Source organism: Triticum aestivum, chromosome 5D (genome assembly GCF_018294505.1).
Source record: "Triticum aestivum cultivar Chinese Spring chromosome 5D, IWGSC CS RefSeq v2.1, whole genome shotgun sequence".
NCBI lineage: Eukaryota > Viridiplantae > Streptophyta > Magnoliopsida > Poales > Poaceae > Triticum > Triticum aestivum.
This window is the reverse complement of record NC_057808.1, coordinates 128272823-128285918: the sequence shown is the minus strand read 5'-3', so window position 1 is coordinate 128285918 and position 13096 is coordinate 128272823.

Below are 13096 nucleotides of genomic sequence, written 5' to 3'. Positions count from 1 at the left end.
ACTTGTTCAACGAGTGCAGCAGTGGCACACATATCCCACGTGGCCTTCCACCATTGAAACACCCCACAAGGACCTCAAGATGATCAATAAAGTGTAGGAACTTGTGGATGTCGTCCAAGTCAACTTCAGTGCCATGAGTAACAGCCGAGTTCTTATAGAATAACAAATGAGTAGCCTGCTTAACTCTGAAAAAACCTACACGTGCCACCAATTATAAGAAAATATTAGTTAGAAGTAGCATCTTCGTGAGAGATTCGTTGCTACTTCTGAAGTTAAATTGTGATTAGTTAGACAGAATAGGTGGATTAAGAAGTAATCGAGGCAAGAAGAAAGAACCAGATACAAAAGTAACATGGATGAACAATTGGAATGACGTCAGGGTGGAAGATCGCAGTGAAGATGATACCAGGTTCTGCTATTTCCATCAACATTCGTGCGCCACCTTTCAGTCTGTAACACTTGAGAAAGTTTATCTAAGTTCGGCCATAAAAAAGTAGCAATCTTCTTGGTTCATGAACCCAACTCGTAACTTATATCCATGGCTTGTCTTCACTATGACCATTAAATTGTTCTATTCAGTTATGGCAAGGCCGAGCATCTTGAGTACATGTGTTCTTGCAGAGCAAGGAATGCATCGCAGGAAAAATAATATGAGAACATAATGTATTCCCTATATCCAAATCTAGAAATAATTTCCTCCTTCACGTCAGTATTGACCATGGTACTAGTACCTTTTATCCAAATATAGCAATCCAAATTTCCAAATTAGTCGACAGCATGTTCAAAAAACCCCACCCTCCCAGATAGAAAAGAGGACTCTAGGAACATATTGTGCGCGTTTTAAAATCCTGTGTTAGGATGAGAAGGAACAACTGTGGCGTCTCGCCGAGGGCGTAGAAACCTGTAGGGTCCTCACACTTTGGGCACTGCAAATGAAACACACTAGATTCAGTAGGAAGAAAAATGCATCAACGACGGCGGCTGCCATCCTAGGATTACCCGCGGCCAAGTGACTTGGATTTATCAGGGATGGATGAAGAATTCGTACCAGGTTCTCCATGAGAAAACCCTATGAAATCGCCGAGCGGGGGTTTTTCTCTAAACAAGCAGACGAGGGAGAAGGGGATTTAGGCCCAGTGAAATATTGCCACTTCGTTCGTCCAGCTTACTGCTAAAGCTGGAAATGTGGGGGGTTTTTGTGATTTGACGGCTCATTGGGCATTACTGCGGCGCTACGACCGGGGTGTGTCTACTATGCAGTTGTGCACTCTAATTTGGTGCATATGGCACGTGGACCCCTTTGCCGGATGCCCCACATATCAGCGAAAGGAAGTAAAAAGACAGGAGTAACTAGTTACACATAAATATATTTTTGACAGAGATACTCCCTTTGTAAAGAAATATAAAGATCTTTTATATCACAAATTTATACATAAGAAAAATCAAGGGGAATATATGTAACATATATAATTATAAAAAAGAGAGTTTTTTAACACGGTAGACAAGTTGGTGATGATGCTGTGCCTGCCATCCTGCAATATAGGCCGTCCGATTTATATCTGATGGATAGGAAGGAAACTATGGTAATTTTGCAAAAAGGTACCCACACACCTCTCCACATTTGCAAATAAGGCCTTCCCTCGTTCATCCTTTTCTCTCACAAGATAAAATACTCATACAAATGCATCTTGATGTTACGTGCAACGCACGGGCATTATGGGGGTTCAGCTGAGAAATACTTAGACAGGCTCACGGTTTTGGACTTTGGGCCACAGGCCGGTGGGCCTGCATGTTTGGGGGCCCATGTGTTCTACCTCAGCGCTTTTCATATTGCAAGCGATCGGTACGGCGCTGGTTTTAGATGCTGTCGCAAGGCGAATACACAAAATTGAATAAAGCACGGCAACTGTTGGAATGAAATCGACTGACAGTTCCTAACCAGCAATCAGAGTTGCAATTCTATCAACGATACTGTCGTACTGCTTATACACACAGGACACTTGTTTCACCATGCCAGAGTATTACATCAAAATATCTCGGAGGATACATCAGTTCGGCAGTTGCGTGCAGCTACTGAAGAATTTCAAAGTTGATTTGGACCAGCTCTCCTTGCCGAGAAAGTTTGATTTTGACATCATCCCCTACCGCAGGATATGATTTAGATTTGAACCTTGACCATCCTTTAGCATCAATCATCACGCGAGCATCCTTTGTACTTATGGTATATTGAGCAGGTTCATTCCCACCAAGGCTGCGCATGGTAAGAGAAACTTGGCCACGGTCGCCCGGATTGTTGAACGACTCCCTCGTTGCTCTAGGAATTCTCAGTTTGCAAACAAGAAGACATACATAAACAATTAGATCAACACAGTGAATCATGTGAAACAACATGGAAAGAAAAAAGAACGAAGCACTTGGGCGGCCAATGCTTACCAAGAAGGTGGACATGTCGGTTTTTGTAAGGACTTTGGTATATGAAGTTTGAACCGCAGCCCAGTATGTTGCCGGTGCAACTGCTGGTTCCGTTGCCACTGCACGGGCCGGAGCAGATGCAAGTGCAAGTGTTGGTGCAGGTGCCGAAGCCGTTGCTGGTGCCCGTGCCGGTGCAACTGGTAGTGCTGCCGCTACTGCCGGAGATGGTGCTCCTTATAGAGCTGGTGCCCGCGTCAGAGCAGGTGCCGGTGTCGATGCCTGATCCGCTGACGCGGTCGGTGCCCAATCCTCAGCTGGATCAGACTGAGCTGCTGCCGCTGTCAGTGCTAGAGCAACTGCCGGTGCTCGATCCGTTGCTGAAGGTGGTACCGATGTGCGAGACAACGGCGATCGTGTCTGGTCTGCTATGATCAGCTTTCTAACTTGACTAGGCTCCGTGACAGTGATCCCATCTTTTTATTCATTTCTTTAAACGCGAGAAGGACTAATTGTGGCGTGTTTGTTAAACCAAACTGCAGTTCATCATAGGGATTCAGCTTGTACTCAGACAACAGGCTGGTCCAATTTTTTCCAGTAGTATAAGTGATGGACAATGCCTTCATTACTGACACGACATAATAAGTGAAATCTGGAAAAATATCCATCGTAGAGCAGACCAAGCGGTTTATTTTACGATGAATGTCACATGGCAAAACCTGCATCGTAAAATTGCAGCAAAAGAAAGAAAACATGACATTAAATCAATAAGATTTAGACAGTAAATCAATAAGATTTACTTGATGTGACAAGAGTGAATCCTTACCTGGAAATCACTATGTTGAAGTACTAAGCAGAAGATTGATCATCGAACTACGCGTGGCACGCAGGGCCCCCGCCTACTCCCACAAGCAGGACAATCCGAAGGTCCTGACAAATCGTATGGACCGAACATCCATGGGACTAGAAATCCTGGTGGGTGCGATAAACCCTTCAATGCATACAGATATTGGAGTGTGACCACAATTGATAAACCATCCTCACAAAAAAGATGATCTGGATACTTCAAAATATACAGACTAAATTGAGTGGACAGACATTAACATAGACTGTTCTCAGGACTCGCCACACACCAAAAGCGGCAGTACTAAACAATACAGGGTACACAAACACAAATCAAGTACTGAACAATAGTACTTACTACAGACAAGCAAAGTTGCACTAATTAAACTCTACAAACTATTTCTTGCCATCGACCTACGGGATGAACCCCGCATAACTGACTAGGCCATGGACTTTGTGAGAGATGTCTACCGGCACCATCACCATGTCATCAACCTTGGAGAACCTAACAGAGTGGTCTTTCCACTCATAAACATGACGATGAAGACAGGCCGCATCAGATTTGTCGGGAAGCTTTACAAGAACCACACCCTTCATAATCGAAGGAACAACCAGGAAATTGTTGTGGTCAAGTACAGCCTCGAGAACACGCCTGACATCAATGCTACATGAAAACACTAGTGCAGGACACGTGGCGACAAGGACACAACAGCTGGATAGTTTAGCAGTAGAACTCATCCTCAGGTCTTCCAGTTCACACGACATGACTTTGAGAACTTCATCTCCACCGTGGACCTGGTTCTAATACAAACAGAAACCAAATATTTTATTACTACCTCCGTTCAGAAATATAAGACGATTTTCAATATTTTACTCCATATATGACTACATATACGCACAGAAATGAGTGAACATAGACACTAGAACATATCTTCAAAGGGATGAGAGCAGAGGGATTACTTGCAATATCCATATACAAGTTACTAAGGCAAATATACCCTCTTCAAAGGTAGCATTGATGTTCATAAAGTAGTTGAAAGTAATCTATAAGAAATCAGTGTCAACCTCTTGCATGTTTTGGTCAAAAGAGTAATTTAGAACCGTCATTTGGCACACAAAAATCACATGCAAGATCACCCAGAAAGTTGTACTACTAGTACTAGTACTGTGTGTTAGATGAAAAAACACGATCAAGATCGAGAAAAAGATCATCAAGAAGAGATATTACCTGGACTTGCTTAATGAGGGATACCGGAGAGGGGGGCCTGGACAGGGCGATGGCTTTGAGCTTGTCTGCGGTAGTCTTGGCGGGGTGCTTGCGCTTCTTCGTACCATGAGCCTCGACGGTTTTGGCCAGAGCCATAGACATCACTTCGGCCGGTGCTCCAGCATCCATCAAGAAACTGTCAAATAGAAATAAAAGAAAAGAAACCATAATCACAAACCCAAAAGAAGAACAGAGAGGGAGTTATAGGATCAGTCTCGGGGTTGCAAGACCGCGCCTTGGCCCAAATCAACACCATTGATGCGCTCACCTTTCCTTCTTTGGGAGAGAAGAACAATGGCAGAAGAAGGTCGGGGTTTTCTTAAAGAAATGAGGAACAAGATGAGGGAGAAGCGAGTTGGGTAGAGAGGAAGCTAAGAGAGAAGAGTGAAATGATGGTTGCTTCGTCCATCCAACTTACTGCTGGAAACACTACAAAAAAATACACTTCTGTGATGATACGTGTTTGTCACAGTAGGTCACGTTTTCTGTCATGCATGTACATCCATGACAAATTTATGACAGAATGAAGATAGTCATACCTGTGCTGTCGTAGAAGTGTTCCATGACATTACCAAAATTATCAACACGGAAGTGTCCACTTCCATGACGATAAATCGCGCGTCATAGAAGTGCTTTCGTCAAGGGTGACCGACACGTGGCATCCACCGTAACGGGACGCCGTTAAGCTATCGGGTCCGGTTTTGGATCCGATAACCCGCTAACAGCCACGACCAATGCTGATGTTCCACGTGTAAATCTCTCATTGGCCGACGGAACCACGCGTCAGCTCTGCGTTAGCACATGTGTCACTCATCCAACAGTCGAGATGGGCCTATGATATGTTGACACGTGGACGGGACCAAAAGTGGCCCATAAAGTTTAAATGGACTGGCCCAACTAAAGGCCCACAAGATTTAGCGGACCATAATGGGCTGGCCCAGCTAAAGGCCCACAAGATTTTGCAGACCATAATGGGCCGGCCCAGCTAAAGGCCCACAAGATTTTGCAGACCATAATGGGCCGGCCCAGCTAAAGGCCCACAAGATTTAGCGGACCACAATGAGCCAGCCCAGCTAAAGGCCCACAAGATTTTGCAGACCATAATGGGTCGGCCCAGCTAAAGGCCCAACATTCTCAGTTAAGGCCCGTACGGCTAGTGTCAAATCGGCCCGTCAACGGCCTGTCCTAAACTTGTCATCATCGCGGCCCATGGTCACTTCTGGCCCGTTAACAGTCCGCTAAGTATATGGGCTAAATTACGGCCCGGTGTATTTCCGGCCTGTTAAAGGTCCTGCTTCATTTGGGGCCCATTTACATGCCATTGAAACTTTCGGCCCATAAACGACCGTGAAGGATTTTGGTCATATTCGGCCATGTCAGACATTCGGCCTATTAGAGGCCCACCATAGATTTGGGCTACTTTCGGCCTGTTGTGATTTTCGGCCTGTTAACGTCGGATGAAATCCATGGGCCATATGTGGCCCAACGTCACATCAGGCCCATTAACGACCCATATAAAAATGACGATAATCTAGCCCGACCGAACTTCCGGCCTGTTAAAGGCCTGTGTATTAGGTTGGCGCATTTATGGCCCGTCCGAATTTCGGCCTGTGAAAGATCCGCATCGTAAATGGGCCACCATTTCGGCCTGCTAAGACCAGTGGGTTATTTGGCACAATCAGGGCCCAATCTCACTTTTGGTCCTTTAAAGGCCCATGTTTTTTATGGGCTCGGGATATTTACACCTGTAAACGGCCTATTGTTACTGAGGGCCCAAATTATGTTTAGGCCTGTTAAAGGCCCACTATGGGCACAGGCCTACCAGAAAAATATGAAATCTTATGCTGATTTAGGCCCAGATATTTGTAGTGGGCTACATGCAAATTTCGGCCCTTAAGCGTTTTTAGCCAATTGGAATGGGCCCGACGAATGTTGGCATGTTGGGCTCCTACGAAGTGTAAGACCCCAAAATTTTGACCTTGTTTTATTAATTAAAAATTTTGCCAGGAAATTAAATTTTTGTTTTCTGGGTTTATCTTTTGATTTCAGAACCCCTCTTCTCTTTGATATAGTTGGTTTTTACCTCAAGTGGAAACTTTCCAGAAATATTATTGGACTTGTATACTCTCTCAATAAAACAATTCTTTATCAATGGATTTATTTGCATAATTGTTTTTCCTGAGCTTTATTCTTTTAAAATGATTTTTCATAAATTTGGAGCCTCTTGTGCACTGCAACCATTTGATAAATGCATTTAAAATTTTCACCAAAATTTGGGGATGTCATGTGATGTTTCCACATGACTTTTATGAAAAAATATCTTTTGGTCATTGGAGATTTTGAGCTCTACACCAAATTTTCAAATCTGGTTCAGTAGGTATTTTTGCACTACAACCTATTTAAATATTCCTTTAAAAATTCTTCCAAGTGTTTGGAGATGTCAGTAGATGCATATAATTCAACTTTATGCAAAAAACCCATTGGTGTTCTTTGAAAAATTTGAGAAAATCATCCTCATCTTCATTCTGGTCCAGTTTGGTGATTTGTACTGCAACCATATTTTATCTTGCTCTTGTTGCCTTGGGACTTATCCTTCTTATTGACCACTCTACCAAACCCTTAATTCCAGGAGATTGGACCCATTGGAGTACTTTTAGTCCATGCAATAATAGCCTTTAGTTTCTGCCCAAAATTGGCTTTCTCAAAAACTTGCAGTAACAAGTTTCTGTTTTTGCCAAACTAACCTTACCACCTTCTTTAGCACCTAAAGAGACTAGGATCTGGAGTTTTTGGCCACTCCAAGAGTTGCCTAGATGCACTTAGCAATCTGTCGAGCACCTTGTGTGCATGGTCAGTTTTGACATGATTTTGCCTTTGCACTGTGACCTTGCACCTCTGGATAAAATAGCATGTCCACTAAGCTCCTAGAAGACGCTAACCTAAACCTGCTACTTGCCAGCCTCACCCAAGCCCTATGGCATGCATTGGCATTTCGTCGAGCAGCTAGCGTGCGTGCTCTGGGTGCGCCCAGAGCGCACGTTTTGCACGCGCACGCACCGAGCCGCCGCGTCGCACTGCCGCCCTCCCCGCGCCTGTTCTGGCCCTTGGCCACCCGCAGCCAGCGCAACCCATCTCCTCCCAAATCGCAGAGCCGCCCCGACCACCCCTGGCACCCCACAGCGCCACCGACGCATGCCGCCAACGGCCACAGTGCGCCTCTGCCCTGGACGGCACCGCCCAAGCCACAACTCCCCGCCAGATGCCCTCGTGAGCAGGCCGTCCTTATCCCCAAGCCCGTCCGCTAGCACCGACCCTGCTCCGGCCATCGCCACGTCGCCCGGCCGCAACAGAAGAGGTCGGCCGGCGATCCTATCCTTAGCACCGGCGGAACCGACCTTCCCCGGCTATAAATGGCCCCAAACCTCGCTCGAGCATCCTCAGGCAAACCGTAGAAGTGCGCCACCTCGCTCAATTCGTCTGAAACCATCGTCTTCCTCACCTCCGGCAGGATCGGCCGCCGCCACGCTCCGGTTCAATTCGTCGCAGTCATAGCCTCCCCCGCCCATCTAGTGCCACCATCCTCCTCCCCTCGACCTCACGGAGCCGCCCAGCCTCTCAAACGTGACCAAGAACCACCATAGCTCGAAGCCCCAAATCCTCCCGAGACGCCGTCCGCCGCAAAGCTCGCCGCCGGCGACTCCCTTCGTCCCCGCCACCCTCTCGACCACCGGGAGGACCGCCCTGGACTGGCGGATCCATCCCCGCCCTCGGATGCCATCGAGGAGCACCGTTCGCCGGCGAGGATCGCCGGAGCCCCCGCCTCGGCTCGGACACAGAAGGAAGAAGGCGGGGGGGGGGGGCTGGTCAAACCTGACCAGTGGGCCCGCTGGACCCACTGTCAGCGACCCAGTCCCGCCGACGTGTGTTTTAAGTGGAGGCGTATTTCGCAAAATACGTTTTCGCTAAACAGAAAGCGTAAGCCCCTCCGAAACGTTTTCTTTTTTTCTTTTATTTTAAAACAGAACTTTGACTGGCTATACCTTTTTAAATACAACTCCAAATGAATTAATTCTTTTTCCTACCTCTCTCAAATTTCATCTAGTTTATTTTAAGATTTATTTCAAAAATATTTAGGACAACTTTTTGTACTGTTTTTGAAATATATGTTATTTGAATATTTTTCAAAATAGGAAATGGAGAGAGAAGAAAACTTTCAAAAGTTTTGGAATGCACCCTTCCTCTCCACAACCTGAAGGCAAGCATTCTGAACCCTGGCATAATATTTTTGTGTGTTGTTTGATACGGTTACAACACCACCTTGACATGGAGCATTCGTTATTTTATGTGACGATACGATCATACGCGTGTGTGCATAATGAGATTCTTTGCTGTTAGAAATGGCTATGCTGGTGATAGTGATCATCCTCGTGAGCTTTTCATGCATACCGGAAGGAAGCCGGGAAAGTCGTTGTCTTGGGTAGACACGAGCTTGTCCCTAGTTCCTCGTCGAGACGAGTGTGTCCGGTATAGCATGATGAGGTATGATGAGCGGTGATTCTGTCTGTTAATTGAAATATATTTGTTATACAGGGAATACTTGAACCTCCTGAGTCGGCCGTAGATTGAGTCTTGTTCTAGTAACCTCCCATACTTGTTTCGTACTACCACTTGTTCCTGCCATAGGTAGGGTACGGTTCAGTAAGTTGTCAACCCCTTTCTTGTACACACCAAATAGAGGGGGCCGTGATGAGGGTTCCAGGGCCCTGGATTAAAGCCAGTCATCCGGTCAGGGGGCATGGGTGTTTCCGGTTGTAGCCGAGGGGAGTGGCTTCCCTAGTTTGCGCGCGTTATAAATTTTGTGATCCCATGCTAATCGAGGTTGTAGCCTCCCCACTTAGAGTTTTGCTTGACAGGTGTCGTGGGTGATTCCAGGCACCGGTAAGTTAAGCTGGTGTGTGCGGCTCAGGCGTGTTTTCAATTAAAAGACCGTAGACGGAATTAGTCCCGATGGACTAAAGAAATCCGTTACTCGTAGGTAAAGAGTACACCCTCTGCAGAGATTATACATCTATTCGAATAGCCGTGTCCATGGTTAAGGACTATAGTCTGGGATGGGTCAAGTGTCGGTCTTCGGAGGAAAAACTGCTAAACCAGAACATTGATTATGACATGTGACATATGAGGATTATGATTATTATTATTGTGGACTAACCATTTACATTATTTGAATTATTGAGTACCCCTGGGACGGTTCTAACTCCTGGATATTCACTGTGATTATTCTTATATAAGCCCTTTATGTGGTGTCGCTCAGACGTCCGACTGTGGCATGCCTGTTATTTAAATTATTTATAAGCCCTTTATGTGGTGTCGCTCAGACGCCCGACTGTGGCATGCTTATTATTTAGATTAATTATAAGCCCTTTATGTGGTGTCGCTCAGACGCCCGACTGTGGCAGGCTCGTTATTTAAATTATTTATAAGCCCTTTATGCGGTGTCGCATAGACGCCTGACTGTGGCATGCTTGTTATTTCTTTTATTTATAAGCCCTTTTTGTGGTGTTGCTCATATGCCCAACTGAGGCATAATTTACATTATTATCCTTTCGAGGCGTCGCTTCAGACACTCGATCGGTGCATTCTATTTCTACTCCCGTATTGCATATACATATTACCTGCTTGCGCGCATCATGGATTTTTATTTCGTGACTGCCGTTATGATCATAGAATATTTCGGAGCATGATTATCCCTTGTTATATTATACCAGTGTTCTTAATGTTTGCGACTACATTCAAAAGTACTCACTGGCTTGTCCCTGGCTATTGTCTTGGCCAGATTTCTTGTGTGGAAAGGAGCATTGCGACGATAGCCCCGGAACCTACGCAATGATGATAGCAGCCTCGCGAAGATAGGAGTTATCCTGGTCAGCTGTTCTTGTGGGAATGGAGTCCCATAGACACAGACGAACCACAAACCGCTTCCGTCATCAACCACTAGAAACCTTTTGTTGCACTCATAGGCCACAATGGTCTTGTACTACATATTTTGTACTTTGCTTGGAATTTCTGTATCAAGTTGGTGCCTCGTCAGCTAACAGTAATCCTGGGGCTGGTGAGCACAAGGACCATTTTGCGGGAAACTAATATCCCAAAAATCCGGTCCTGACACGAAGCTTTCGGCCGAATACATTACTAAGATAAACCTACACTATACAAAAATAGCGTCGTAATTATTGTAGCCTTTGGCAGCATCATAAATGATGTATCACAACAAAATAAATTCCAACCATACAACAAAAGGCCTGTTGGCATAAAGTTTACAGTCCTTGCAGATAAAAGCACCATCAGATGTATAGAAGCACAGATCATTTGACCTGAGTGCTAATGTTTCAGGCTGTAGAATCTGATGGAGCAGCACGATCTTCACCTTTTTCTGCCATTGCTCTTGAACAACGAAGCGAATGTCTGATAGTCTGGTTTTGAAACCATTCATATCTTCACAACATTTGTCAACCACTATTCTTGTTTCGAAAACAACGTCCATTAGGGATTGGACTTGTGTCTGGAGCACAGATATATCACTCTGTCTAGCAGGAAGATTTTGTTCAGTAGGCGATTTGGACGAGGTTACCTTGACAACCAACCCAGAATTACGCAGGAAGGTACTTTTTGCACTATTAGTGGAGAGATACTAACGCACTGCAGCAAGAGGTGACATTGTGCCTGTGGTAGCCTCGTCACCTTCAGGTGGTTGTGGCTATTCAATCATTTGTTCCATAGCTTCCTGAAAGCTTGAACTTGTAGATTAGTGTACCAGATAAGTTACTAATGAGACAAAAACAAACAAAGTAGGTTACACGTTTATATATAACTTATTTTGGTGAACTACTGTAATACATTAGCATGTATTGTAGTGCCAACTACATAATAAAATCACTTTCGGAACATATGTCCATGTAGCAAGCCTACTGTATTGTCTATTTCCTCACATTCATTGACATCTAAGGATAAAGAGACATGGTTTAAAGTAGGATGAACATAGTATGACATCATTCATATCATGGGCAAACAGATATAAAACAAACAAGCTATTTTATCATTGTGTGTGCACGTGAACATAACAACTAGAATACATATCAAGACCAAAAGAATATCCTTCATCTCTTTTAAACCATGTAAGGTGAAATGATACGTTAAGACAACTGTGTATAAAAGTGAACAGAGTAACTGACATTGGCTGCAAACCAAGTAGTTAAATGAACACATCACAGTACCAATCAGTTCAAAGGCAGGAGGAGTAAGGACTTACAATAGCGTCTTGAACTGGTGTGCTCATGCCGTTCATCTTGCTGGTGTGGCAATCCTTGAAGATTTGCACTGCATTCGGTTCAGGTTCTTTTTGGTCCGCACAGGCTTTCCTCTGTATTTGGAACAAGTCAATATAGATACGATAATATGGCACAGAAAAAAGAAGGAAGTAGCAGCTATTTACAAGAGCCTCGCAGTGTGCAATATAGCTACGAGATCCTGTTTTCTATTGGAATTTCACTTTAGAACGGTTGGTCTTGTTCTTCAAACAGTTAGCCTAGAAGAAGATACACTTGTAAGGCACATACATAAATACAAGTTCAATATGTGGTCTGATCAAATACATATAGCCTACCTGATACTTTGGAGCAGACCAGTGTTTAACGAGGGTTGTCCAGTCTTCATCTGTAATATATTTTACTGGTGATGTTTGGGCGATTTCATTGTTAGCCTTGCCTTCAAAGTGAGATTTTCTAAGGTGGTACCGATAATGTCGCAGAGCAGACTTAAAAACATGAGTGCATGCTTGTTTAGTTGCATCATCTTTTGGATCCAACTTGAACCTCATCTGTTGAAAAAAGAATGTGAGTCTTATTAGGAGGAAGCTAGAAAGTATGGGATAGAGCAAGACAATATTACTAATTGCGATGAATAACATTACTTACGGATAAATGGTCAAGGAAGGTGTTAAACTGGGTATTGTCTTTCTCATTCCTGTACCGGATCCACGTTGGGAGGATACGTGCATGACACCTAACGGCAACGGCTGCCTCTGATACTAACATGGCTGACTCTGTAGCATCACGTGGCCTTTTTAAACCTGCCTCAAAATGGATCTCCATTCTTCCTCCTTCAGATTTTGTTAATCTGTCAAGCATTATCCCTGATGTCTGTTTCCGCTTGCGTCGTGGTGCTAGTTCAACAACGAATATGGAAAGTGTTAGTGTACATCAAACTGTGAGAGTACATATAAAGGAGCATGCAACTGCAACTTGACTCGGTCAGGTACCGTCTTGGTGTTGATGCTCATGAGGTTCATCTGATCTTGCCAAGTCCTATTGTGTCAGCAGTGCTTCGGAAGTAGTGTTAGGTGTGAAGGCAGCTTGGGAACTGGCCAGTTCCGGAGCAAATGAACGAGTAACTCGTTGAGATGCTGGTATAGTTGAAGCGGATGCTACAGCTGGTGGAGCTGGTGATACTGTGTTTGTAGATTTAGCTGGTGGACTTGGACCTTCTACTGGACTATAAGTACCAGCAGAATCTATCAGG